The following is a 12,288-nucleotide window of genomic DNA, read 5'->3' on the forward strand; positions in this document are numbered from 1 at the left end:
AGACACTGCGTGTTTTTTTTTTTGTACGTGTTTGTGTGTCCTTTTTTTCCGAAAACAGAAGTAAAATATAACTGTTTCACTCTGGAATGAAATCGTGGAAAGAAAAATGACCATCGTAATGTAGATCGCTTTTTGCAGTACTTTTTGCCAGTGCATTCACTGCATGGTACAGGCACCATGTACAGGGTGCTCCATATTTATCAGTCAGGGTTGTAAAAAAATTATCTTGCGCAAACCACTGGTATATTTCTGCTAAAGCACAGACCACAGGGTAGCTTATGATATCTGTGTTTTCCGATAAATACTTTAACGCCGGAACTTGCCTGGACTGCCAAGAATCGGTGAAGGACTGGAGTCGTCTGCGCGCGGAATTTTCATGGAGGCGAGCGGGATAGCCGGTTTGAGAGGCTTTGCCATCTGGTGAACTGCGAGGCAAACAATATCCCTGCTCGGAGCTGGGGTAGGTCTCGCAGTACCCCAGTTGGCACAGCCTGTCAAATATGCTGCTCCGCTTACCTAGACGAAAATTCTCCGTGCAGACAAGTGTAGTTTTTAGCCGTTTCCAGACAATTCAAGCAAGTTCTGATGTTTAAACCAATTATTGAAAAACGCAGACTATAATAAGCTACGTTATGGCCAGTGCTCAAGTCCAGACAGGTAAGTAGTTTGCGCAGGAGAATTTTTTTACAACCCCGACTGATAAAAACGGAGCACCCTGTATACCACTTCTGTAAACAGCAGCTTGCATGCACAGTCTCCTATCAGCCGTGAATGTAGGTTGCAATACAAGCTGGGCTAGTTGGAGGCAGCACATAAAACTGTGCACAGTGTGAGAAATTAGACAGCAATAGAGCAAACACATATGCGTGCCAGCACTGTCTTGTAGCTGTGACAAAATAATATCTGCAGCCTGAACTTGTGAGGCAGTGCTGGTATGTGTATGTGCTCTTTCTATTGCCATTTGGTTTCTCATGCTGCACGCAGTATGTCATCATTGGAGCAATCGATGCATTGCTGTAGTCCTCGCAGAACATTTTCAGAAAACAACATCCTCCTTGACCGAAGGAATACAACTTGCTTGGATGCTGTCAGTGCAGCACAAGGGCTTGAAGAAGCTGATCTGGACCTGCAAGCACACAAAAGAACCACCACAGCTGCCCTGGCAGTAGAAGTGCAACTTTCCCCTTGTGGTTACCCATGCTTCCTGACAACTTGAATAAGTTTTTGCTTAGCACAGTGAAATGCGTAGTGGATGAAGCAATTGCACTGACCGCCACAATTAAAGTATGCAGGTTTTTATGCAGTTGATAAAAAATTATAGCAACCGAAACAGAAGGAATTGCAGATTTAGACCACGACCTAGAATAAGAAAAATTGGAAGGGACACTTAATATCGGCCCTAAGGGTATGACACAATAGCGTTATTGGTCTCCTGGGACTCCACATGCCCCTCCTGGAGCAGTGGTGCAGCAGTTAAGCGATGAACCACTGCGCCCTGCGATGACAGGTACTCCCAGTGGTGAGCCCCACGTTGCTCTTCCCGAGCGACCAATCATTAATTTAACTGCCACCTGCCGTGGTGGGCAGTTTGCTCACTATCTGGTGGGCAGGTTGTGATGACGCCTCAAGGTCACGTGACCAAGATGGCCCACCTGCCTCCTAGGTTGCTCTATGGGCACCACCTGCCCGAGCCATGCACGCGGTTTTTCGCTCACAATGCCGACGCTGACACCGGATTTTCTGGTGACCGTGGCGGGTGGCAGTTAAATTAATGATTGGTCGCTCAGGAAGAGCAACCTTTGTCGCTCAAGTCCCACCGGTGACAGCACCTGCCATCGCAGAGCAGTGGTGCATCGCTTAACCACTGCGCCAGGAGTCGTATGAAAACTTCCGGGGATCTATGAGTGTGAAGTAGAGAATGATGTTCTGCATTTATGGGAAAGAACCCACTACGTTCAACTCATCGCGTCATACCCTTAAGGTGGAGCTTTCAATTTCTACCTTACTCCTCCAGCAGCAAGTGTCCATTTCCCATTGTTGAACATGACGGCCAAGTAAATGAATGAATAAATTTAATTTTGGCATGACTGGCACATTCATATAAGGGGGGGAAGGGGAGTGCTAACAGCCAAATAAAGTTTGATTTTCATATATAGCTGTTATGAAAGAAATGTTTATGCAAGTTACTGGAATGTTCACTGTATTTTACTGTATCATGCATGTATTCATCACTTTCTTAAATATACTGTAATACACCTTACGGACTAACTTAATATATGCACCCAGATGAGATTTCTGACATTCAGATTTAGGACATTATTAATGTAAAGCACAGCGCGGCTCAGCTAGTTGCTTTATAGGCAGTCATAAAGCATTTCATCTGAGTATCCTCAACCAATCACATCGCTACAGTACTAGTTGTACTGACCCCTGTTCATGAATGTGATCTGCAGAACTCACACAGACTATGCGCAAACTTTCTGAATGCAGTTGATCACTCCTTGCATCTACATCTTTATCCCTTTTCATCCCGAATTTTTGTGGCGAGCACAAAAATTTGTGGTGGTTTTATCTCGTTAAGAAGCTATTAAAAAGCTTGTAAACAAATTACGAGGGCAGTAAGTACAGCGGTTTTCAAGGGAGAACCATGTCCAGTATACTGAACACTGGGATTTATTTGTTGCCCTAGGAATAGCACATTTTCATCTTCACTTTAAGAATTGTAGCTACTTTCTTCACTATGAAGCACAGACTGTGGTTGGAATTTTTCCGCTTTGCCACCTGAGTACGAATTGACATCAAGGTTTGAGTAGTCTCCAAACAAAATTTCCTGAATTTCCTCATTAGTTAGAGTCTTTCCTACAAATAAAACAACCGAATGGTGCTCAGAAGTATATTACTTGGACGACAAATCCACATCAGGGTGTTTCTCGAACGATAGTGGGAGTTATTTAATTTTGGCACCAAACAATATTGAAAATCAAATGTAACCTGCTTGCGCACGGATTAGAACAATACGAACAATTAAATCGTAGTGACCAGTACATTGGAGATAAAAATATTATCACATTGCGAAAAAACTACTCACAACTAGGGCAAACTTTTAACCACATTCTTTCAAATGAAATTTGATTCTCTTGGTAGAATTTATATATTTGAATTGGATGACGAGGAAACTTTAAAAGAAATTGTTTGCTTGAGCACGTTGCGCGTGGCGGTCTGCTCGTTTAAGCTGCCCTCCTAAAAAGATGCGGCCAAGAGAGGAACTATCATGATGGAGATATTCCTCGTCTCTTCCAGAAGCCGTCGAAATGGTTTTGGTTTTGATTTAGCTTTGTTTGATTTTTTTCATTGCTTTTTTTTCTGATGTCCAGTGTAGTGGTCGCTAGGTTGGAAAAGGTTATAAAGCTGCCGATTTCAATTTAAGTTTTACATGCAATAACAAATATATTTTTGAGCAGTAAAATATAAGAGTAAAAACAAAAAGTAAATAAAATTCAATAATCATTTTAGTAAAACATGGAATAAATAAACAAATAACTGAACAAACTCCAAGTCCTGCCCCCCAACCCCCCAAAAAAGTTCCGCAGTCCCTGCCCTCTAATGAGATTGCTCTTTTGCAGCTGAGCTACTCCTCACCAAAGTATGTCTGTGAACCCAGATACCTTCTTCTCTCCCAGCATTCCCCATGAGTGGTGACTATGGACTACAGACTGCCCTGTTCCTGCTCATGACTTACGCTTGCATCGACCTGCCCACTAGGACTGCTGCTGAAAGAAGCTCAAGATTCTGGCTTACTTCCACGACTGCCACTGATCAGCACTGGCAACTGATCTCTCCAATAGTGTGCTGCCTTCGTTGCCGCCACCACTGCCTAGAACTACTCTAACTGTGCTTACGGTGCACTCGCAAATGCCATACAGAGCTGGGTGTATCGACGGTACTGTTGTCTGCATTGATGGTGGCCCGGCTAACAAAGCTGCTGCTGTCATTCTATAGTCAAAGCTTGATTTAATAAAGTTGCACTCCAAAGAGTGGAAATCAAATGCAGTTTGAAACAAAGGGGACAGGTGTGTTACTTTTTCCCACACGAGTACATGCACCATGTCATGGTGCACCATGTCATGGTGCATGTACTGCGAAATTGAGAATTGTGGTTTACAACTGTAAGTTCAAATCTCAATTCCAAACTATATATACTCACCTATGCACAAAAACTTCAGTTCCTCAAAGACGTACATGTACACAGGAGTATAACGAATAGACGGAGGGGTATTAATAAACCGAGCATGTTACCACTCTGTTTGGGAGGGCGCACTTTGCTGGAGATTAATCTTTCTTGCTAACAGAGCAGAAATACTACAACAGAAAGCACAAAAACATGAAGCAGTTAACCAGCTCTAGAGATTTAAAGAATGGCACAACAGCCTAAGAGAGCTAAATAAGGCCCTGAAGTTTTGGAAGAAGAATCATGAATATAAATCGTGCACTAATAATACAATAATAAAATATTAGATATTAAGATAAATTTAGTCCTCACTTGAAGAAACAGAAGTTTCAATTCTTTGTGTTTGCACATTACCTACAGAAAAACTCTCCAGGTGATAAAACGCATGAAGGAAAACAGCAAAAATGCTGTCAATGCAGTGTAGCACTTCCACAAGAGTATTTCACAGGGTGCCTAAAATAGTACAGACACCAAATTTTTGTTTCGTGTTTTCTTTCAAATGATGCATTAGACATTAATATACATGTACCACTGTGCGATATTTGCCTATGGCCGGTAAATAATTTAGAATTATATTTCTTCTTGACGTTGTTTCGCTTTCATCAACTGAACGATGGCTGTGATGTGTAGTTGGTATCTAGGTCACATGAGACACGATAAAAACGGCAATACAACTGCTGATACGTCATTTGTTGCCATTCCATTTCTAGAAGCAGGCTGGTTTAAATGTTGTAGTGAATCAAACCAACGTAAAAGCATGTATAGTGAAGTTTCTTCCTGCTGACGCAACCTAAAGGCCAACTACATGTCACTGCCATTGTTCGGTTGATAAAACTGAAACAAGAACAACATGAAATAAGAAATTCAGTTATAAATTATTTAGCAGTTGCAGGCAAAAGCAAGTGGTGATTCATAAGTTCACTGTCCAATGCGTCATTTGCAAGAAGAAAACATGCAACTAAAAATAGGTGTCTGTAGTCCATTAAGAGTTTCAACTTTGAACCACTTGGGCACCTGACTCAAAGGCAACCAGACGAAGGGTTGTCTTGAATTCTAGTATACCCAAGCAACTGCTATACACGGCGACAGATCTGGGGGCATGTTGCCTCATAGAAGTTGCAACAGACGCTCTCAAGTGATTGCAAGAAGCTGTGGCCTATTACATGCCAAGATACCTTCAACAAAGCTATGTTTTGGACACCACCGCACATGTAGGTTTATGGTTTATGAGGGTTTAACGTCCTAAAGCAACTCAGGCTGTGAGGGACGCCATAGTGAAGGGCTCCGGAAATTTCGACCAACTGGGGTTCTTTAATGTGCACTGACATCGCACAGTGCTTCCACACAAGACTTTTTTTTTTAGGAATTTTAGGCATTAGGAAACCCGCATATTTCAGGTCAGCAGCAGAGCAAAATAATCACTGAGCCACCACAGCAGCTTCACATAAAGGGTGCTCCCACAGAACAATAGCTGTTATATATGTACAAGAGGCTGTGTATAGCTTGTTCTATATGGCACACTGTCTGCTTATGAATCTAGTACAGACTTGTACAGATCTAAATCTGCTGCTTTCATTCCGTAGGCAAATTACATAGGTGCATTTGTGTTTCCCCAACTTCTCTCTCTGCAAATCACGTAGCCGAAAGTGCTCCGAACAACTTTCCAAACAACAGCGTACCGTAAAATGCAGAGGTGCCAAAATACACACTCCACAATAAAAGTAAATACATTGCGGGCATGCTTTCAAAAATTCAAACTTTTTAAAACTTGACCAGGAGCATGCTCTGAACCTGTGGAAACAGCGAAAGTATGCATTACGCCATACCAATCTCGGCTCACTGTGGTAATGAGGTCAAGGTAGAATCCAGCTGGTGGAAGGATCTGCAAATAAATAAAGGTGCACGCTGCAGAAGCTGCAGATCAGAGTAATGCTACAAACACGGCCAGTTTGCACAAATGAATTCAACAAACTCGCTCCGAGAATTGAGTACAGCAAGTGAGGGCTCCTGCTGCAGCAGAAAAACAAAGTAACGACATTGGTAGCTGCTGGTTGATACACACACGAATTAATTGTTTCGTAAATGCACTAGATGTGCATTTCCAAAACAATTAATTACAACAAACGAAACAGTGTAGTGGATTCACTGATACGGTAAATGCTGCATATGCTGCTTGCATGGATGAACTGTTCTGGAAAGTGGTTATAGCAGCTGCTGCCTTGTCCCTTGACAGCCACGTGAAGTCCACACAGCAGCCGCTAGCTCTCCTCCAAAAGACATGCTGGCTCAGCGTCATCTTTGGTTTGTCTGAATACCCTCTCAGTGCCCTTGGCAGCGGCTTAAAGGCACGCACTGCCTGTTACTTATGAATGCATTAATTTTTTTTCTGGAAATCTTTGCCATAGCTTCCTCGAATGCATTGGAGCACACAGAACAAGTGTTGGGAAACTATGGTAGGGACAGGCATCCCAAATGTTTAAACAAACTCAAAGAATTATAGCAATGCAGTTATTTCGGTTGTAAAACGATAAATATTTCCATGGGCATCGATCTAGTGCTAGCTGAAGGCTAATGAAGTCACGTATTCCTTGCGGCATCCGTCGCCTTACACATGAGTTACTTGGCAGTGACGGGCCTGAGTGGATAAGCACAATGAATGCATTGCTGCAGTCTCATGCTGTACAGAAGGTTCGTGGCACTCCCAGGTACGCCAGTTATTTTTTTCACACTGAGCCAGCTCATATTTAAACTTAGGCTCTCCGCTGGCCAGCAACCCCTTCTTTCGCTCTTCGGAAGTATCACAAAGAAGCTGATCTCCTGCATTGCAGCACCGCGTGAAAAGGGAAGGAAAACATACAACTGGTCTGCACATGTAAACGCCACCTACCTGTCGGGAATCCCGACGCTTTCATAGCGCAAGTCACGTACCCCATCTGCTGAAGCTGCGAGGAAGGCAGTAAAATCCCACAGTCCAGCGCGTTTACGCTGGCACACACAGAAATAACAGCTGCGGCCAAATTGTACAGAGGCCATGAGCGAAGGAGATGAATCTTGAAAAAGACAAACCTTCGTTAGAGGCAACCGACTATCTATAGGTGCACAGTAACAAACATGCAGCAGTCCTCTCAAGCGCGAAAAAATGACCTACTCGACGCCACTCCGCGGTCTCCTCGCGCGCCTTCACCCGCATGATGTCGCGAAATTTACATCAGAAGACGCCGCATTAATAATCGAGACCGTCACATACTTGCGCAGTCGTGCAGCAGCTCTTTCAACAAGCCACAAGGCGGTGACAGAGCGACGACGAACACATTTTATCTGGTTGGCGGGCAAGTACGAAACAGCATCGCGCGTGCACAATGAATTACTTTGACAGCACTCACCTCAGTCTGGAAAAGGTTGAAGGTAGGACTGCCTAAACCATGAACTGAGAGCAAAATTCACCGAGCTCGCATCTACCAAAACAGCAGCGGGCCGATTCACGAGAGAGAAACGAAAGCACAGATAGCGCAACGAGGCGCTGGAGCATGCACGAGTTCGCCCGTTCTCTGAAACGCGCGCCATCCTCGGCCTCGGCCAGCCTCGGCATAACTTTAGGCGTCTGGGTTTGAGAGTTACATGCCGCAAAAACAGAAAACCGAAAAACCCTCCGGCGTCACATCCGCCAACCGTCCTCCTTTCCACCTGCTCTCTGGGCGCGCATGCGCAGTTCTGCGGAGTTTGTTCTCTCGATGTTCAGGTGTCCTAGCCGGGGCTGCATCGCCAAACGCCCCTTTATACAACCGCCGCGCCGCCTATCCGCTCTATTGCGCATGCGCAGCTGGCGGAGCGCCGGCACCGACACGGCCGCCGCAGCCACGCTAACCGCGCTAAACGCCGTGCGAGGCGAGCGGTGTGTGGAGACGTCACGCACATGTGCAGCTGGTGGAGCGCCGGCACCCACACGGCCGCTGCAGCCACACTAAACGCACGAAGAGCCAGGCAAGGCCAAGTCCCATCACAGCTGCGGCGGTTGCCATGAGAACGGCTATGCTCTCCGGCACCGACACGGCCGAGGCGCAGCCACGACGACGGCTTGAAACCTGCCGTAGTGATGTATTCCTACAAAAATGTTTTTGTCCTCTAGTTTCCTGACAACCAAACTTTTTCTCGCCTGGGAGCTGGTTGTTAACACCAAAACTATGCCGTGAGGGAAGAGATCAAGTACGTGAAAGAGCTGGGTAGTTCTTGCCTTCGGCCAAATTCGCACGCAGCCTTAGCGTTGCTGCGGCGACAGAGGCGTGAGAAAGACGACATCGCGCTAGTGGTACCAGACGCGCTTTTCCTCTCAGTGTTAGTGCGTCAGTAGTACTACTGTAGGTTTCGCCTCGACGCGTAGACCCGGTCGGTAGGGATGGATGAGCTTGAACAGCGTTGCTTCTACCGTGCTGCGCCAGATGGCAGCACCACCGGAGCGCCACGCGGCAGCGGCGCCAGGCAGTTTGCTCCGTCTACGACAGATGGCGCCACTATGAGGCTCGCCGCTTCTGGCCTTGGCGCGCAGTGCATCGATGGTACTCTAATGATATCGGTTAAGCAATTAGCCTGATTTCTAGTCAGACCGCATAAATAACACCGAGTAAGAAAGTGGCCGAGTTGGGGAATCGAAGCAGGGTATCCGGAGTGGGAGACGAGAGCGCTAGCTATTGCGCCATGCCAGCTCGATGGGTTTGAATGATCAAAGGCGCATTTAGTGAGTGCGGTGTCTTCATTCACTCCCATCTTCCGCCCTTCCTGTGGTGGTGGTGGTGAAAAACATTTATCGTCTAATAATTTTTTCACAGAAAGGGGATTGGGGTAGGACACTATTGGCCCTTTGCCTCACAATACTAGGTGGAGCCCCTATTCTGGGGCCTATTGGCATGCAACGCCGCCCGCGTCCGTCGAACCAAGGCCTTTTGGGTCTTTAGGTGGCGACAGCCGAGCAGGGCCGCCTGCCAGTCCCCTCTGGTGCGGTTGGAGTTGAGGGGGGTAGATGGGTTTGTTTGACACGCCCAAACCATGTGCAAGGTGTCAGCCAACCTCCCCACAGAACTGGCACGCGCCATCAAAGGATTACTGAAATGTTTAAGCACCACCGGGCATAGTACAGTGTTGAGAGAAAATTTGGAGGAGGCGTTGTTCCGGTCGATCCAGACCCTTAGAAGGGGCCGGGTAGCGCCGATGCTCCTCGTCGTAATCGCGGATGTGTTTGAATGTAAGGGCCAGATAGTCTGATTGGAAGTAGCCTTCCAAGAACAGGGAGATAGCCCGGGGAGAGAGTGCGCGGGCGGCCTGATCGGCCTGTTCATTTCCATGGAGTTCCCTGTTGTCCGGGGCCCTCAATCAGGTTGCGTGCAGTTGGATCTTCGCATAGGCAGGTATTTGCAGTATGCGCCAGGCAAGCGGGGGAGCCCAGCCCAGCTCATTGATCCGGCAGGCCCCTTGCGAGTCGGTGAGGACTAGGGGTGTGCGAATATTCGATAATTTCGAATATTCGATCGAATAGCACGGTATTCGATATTCGCTTCAAACCGAATTCTCGGTATTCGAAATTTCGAAGTATTCGTCTCGCGCGAATAGTGTTACTGGGACGCTTGCCCGCTTGCTTTATGTGGTTTCGGTTCCGAGTATTGCCGCATAGATGGCCTTTTTTTTATCGCACTTTCAACGCTCGGGGATCAGCCAATACGCAAATCACGATCACGCCGGGGTGCGAACCCAGCGACACGCGAAAGAAAGGTGAGGGCGACGCGCTCTTGCGACAGATCGTGTGTTCTGGCCGTCTTCGAACCTCCGCACTAAGGTTGCCATAAGTCGCGTCCCTACCACCATGTCGAGGCAGACGCAATGAAGGAAGAACACAGCCGACAGTCGTCTAAGCTTCAAAACAAGAAACCTCCGTTTATTGTCAGCGAACCCTTTATTCTATGGCTGGCGGTGACGTTATCGATGAGCTCGCACACCTCAAGTACTCGAACGCGGGCATCGCCTTACCGCTTTTAACCCCCCCCCACCCCCCGGCCCCCTTTTTTTTCAATACAGCTGCGGAAAAGATTATCTGATAGGACAGATGCGACGATAAACACGCAGCCCTACCGCGCTATCGCTTCACCCTATCAGGTGACGAATCATGCGTACCGAACATGGGCGACCGTTCCCTCGGCAGCATTGAAGCAAGCCATCGTATTACCGGCGGAGGCGAGGAAAATACAGCGGCAGCGCGGGGACCCGATGTCGCCGAAGTGTATACTTACTTCAATGGAAAGGGCGTATTTAGCATGTGATAACGCCAAGCTTTTTTTGCACCCGTGGAGGATTACTGCCGTTAACGCTCGGCATCGGGGAGGTTGCTGACGCATACGTGACTGCCGAACTTTAGTAGGTCGGAATGATTGCATCCGTCTATGACTGGCGTCTTTTTTTGCTATTGTGACGGCTTGCGGATTGGTGGGAACGGAACGCCGTCGTAATCAGGGCATTGAGCCGTCTTCGGGTGGTGTGCCGCCCTCCGTCGCCGCAACTCGGGCATCCGGTACGTTGGAGGCTCAGATCATTTTTGGAAGCGCGATGCTAAGTGCTGCTCGGAGGTACTACTGGGGACAATTTTGCCAGGAGGCGCGAGCGGTGCGAATGACGTTTCGCTTGCTGCGCTAGAGTTTTAAGAGTTTTAGAGTTTTAGAGTTTTAAGAGTTTTTTTAGAGTTTTAATGTAACCGGAACGATGTTCAGATCCTTCAGTTTGATAAGCGAAGCAACGCTCCGGCATACATCAGCCACGAGCTGCTAGTGAAATGCAAAAAAAAATGCATCGTGCGACACGCCTTGTCAGAGTGACGGCATAGGCTGGGAAGAGCGCCAGTTTGCCGCCCTAAACGAAAGAGAGACAGAGCAGAGCCAACGTTTCCATACGAGCACCCCTCGGATAGCGAAATAGACGCGCCAATCTCCGGCCGCAAGGTGATGGCGATACATTTGAACCGCGCGCGGAGCGTCCTGAACGCTATGTCCCCGACAGTACGGCCAACCTATCGGCGTTGTGGGAGCTTTGGATACGCGATGGTGCGATGCTGCCAGTGCTGCTAGGAGGTCCGGTCAGCCTATGTTCGATTTTAACATCTTTGGCTGCAGCAGTCCCATCGGCGTAACCGAAAAGAAGGCGCAATCCAAGCCAAGAAGTGAGGATCCTAAACTATAGAAACTCAAGCAACCCAAGTGGCAAGTCGGTGCACCGAACGTGATTGCCGAGCTCAGTGTTAGACATTCGACCCGTTCGACCACTGGTCACCGGTAGTGCAGAATATCCTTTTTTTTTCATTATTGTTCTCAGTGCTCTTGCTGCAGTGTAGTGCAGTTACTCCTATGGTTTCAGTTACTGGCTGTACTACTGGCACCGTTCTGTTATACTGTTATTTTCTGTATTTATCTCTAATTTCTGATTAGAAAGCAGGCGGTATTTTTATGTGTTTTAACTTTTTAATACAAAAGCGGTAAAAATTGTTCTTAACTCTCTTTAGGTGCTCTCTTAAAATTTTGAAGCATGGTTTTAAATAAAGCCTCAGTGCAGTTTGTAATGGCCTCGTGTGTTAGGAAAATAAATGGTTTTGGAAAGGCCTACTGTCATTCAGCCTTTTTTTAGTGCCAGAAGTACTATTCGAACTATTCGCTTCGAAATTATTCGAAGAAAATTGCTATTCGCTTCGAATTCGCTTCGAATCAAAAAACCACTATTCGCGCACCCCTAGTGACGACGTGTTTCGACTTGGGATTAGTGAGAGCCAGAGCAATGGCAATCTCCTCCGCGTGTGTTGCGCTGTAGGCTTTGAAAGTGAGCCCGGTAACTGCGTTTGTGTTGTGCACGACTGCGGCCTTGTACCACTCCCCGTGGAGTGGGCCGGCAACGTCCACGTAATACACGTGTTGTGTGTTACCATACTATCGAGCCAACGCTTCCCCGCGCGCCTGGTGACGACCGATATGGCCTTCTCTGGACATGTTACGGGGATAGGGTCCGACCGTGAGGGCGCGTCTCCAGGGTTCTGG

The 12,288-nt window shown here is 47.2% G+C and overlaps 1 long non-coding RNA gene across 1 annotated transcript; it reads right to left on the minus strand.

Moving 5' to 3' along the window:
- Positions 1-910: 910 nt before the first annotated feature.
- On the minus strand, positions 911-7,739 carry LOC149361398 (uncharacterized). Its single transcript, XR_016288396.1, has 3 exons — positions 7,612-7,739; positions 6,055-6,110; positions 911-1,126 (listed from the first exon to the last, which is right to left on the minus strand). It is a non-coding gene; the product is annotated as an uncharacterized LOC149361398 (long non-coding RNA).
- Positions 7,740-12,288: the final 4,549 nt, after the last annotated feature.

The sequence above is a fragment of the Amblyomma mixtum genome, chromosome 2 (assembly GCF_055824585.1).
Source record: "Amblyomma mixtum isolate Tamu chromosome 2, ASM5582458v1, whole genome shotgun sequence".
Taxonomy (NCBI): domain Eukaryota; kingdom Metazoa; phylum Arthropoda; class Arachnida; order Ixodida; family Ixodidae; genus Amblyomma; species Amblyomma mixtum.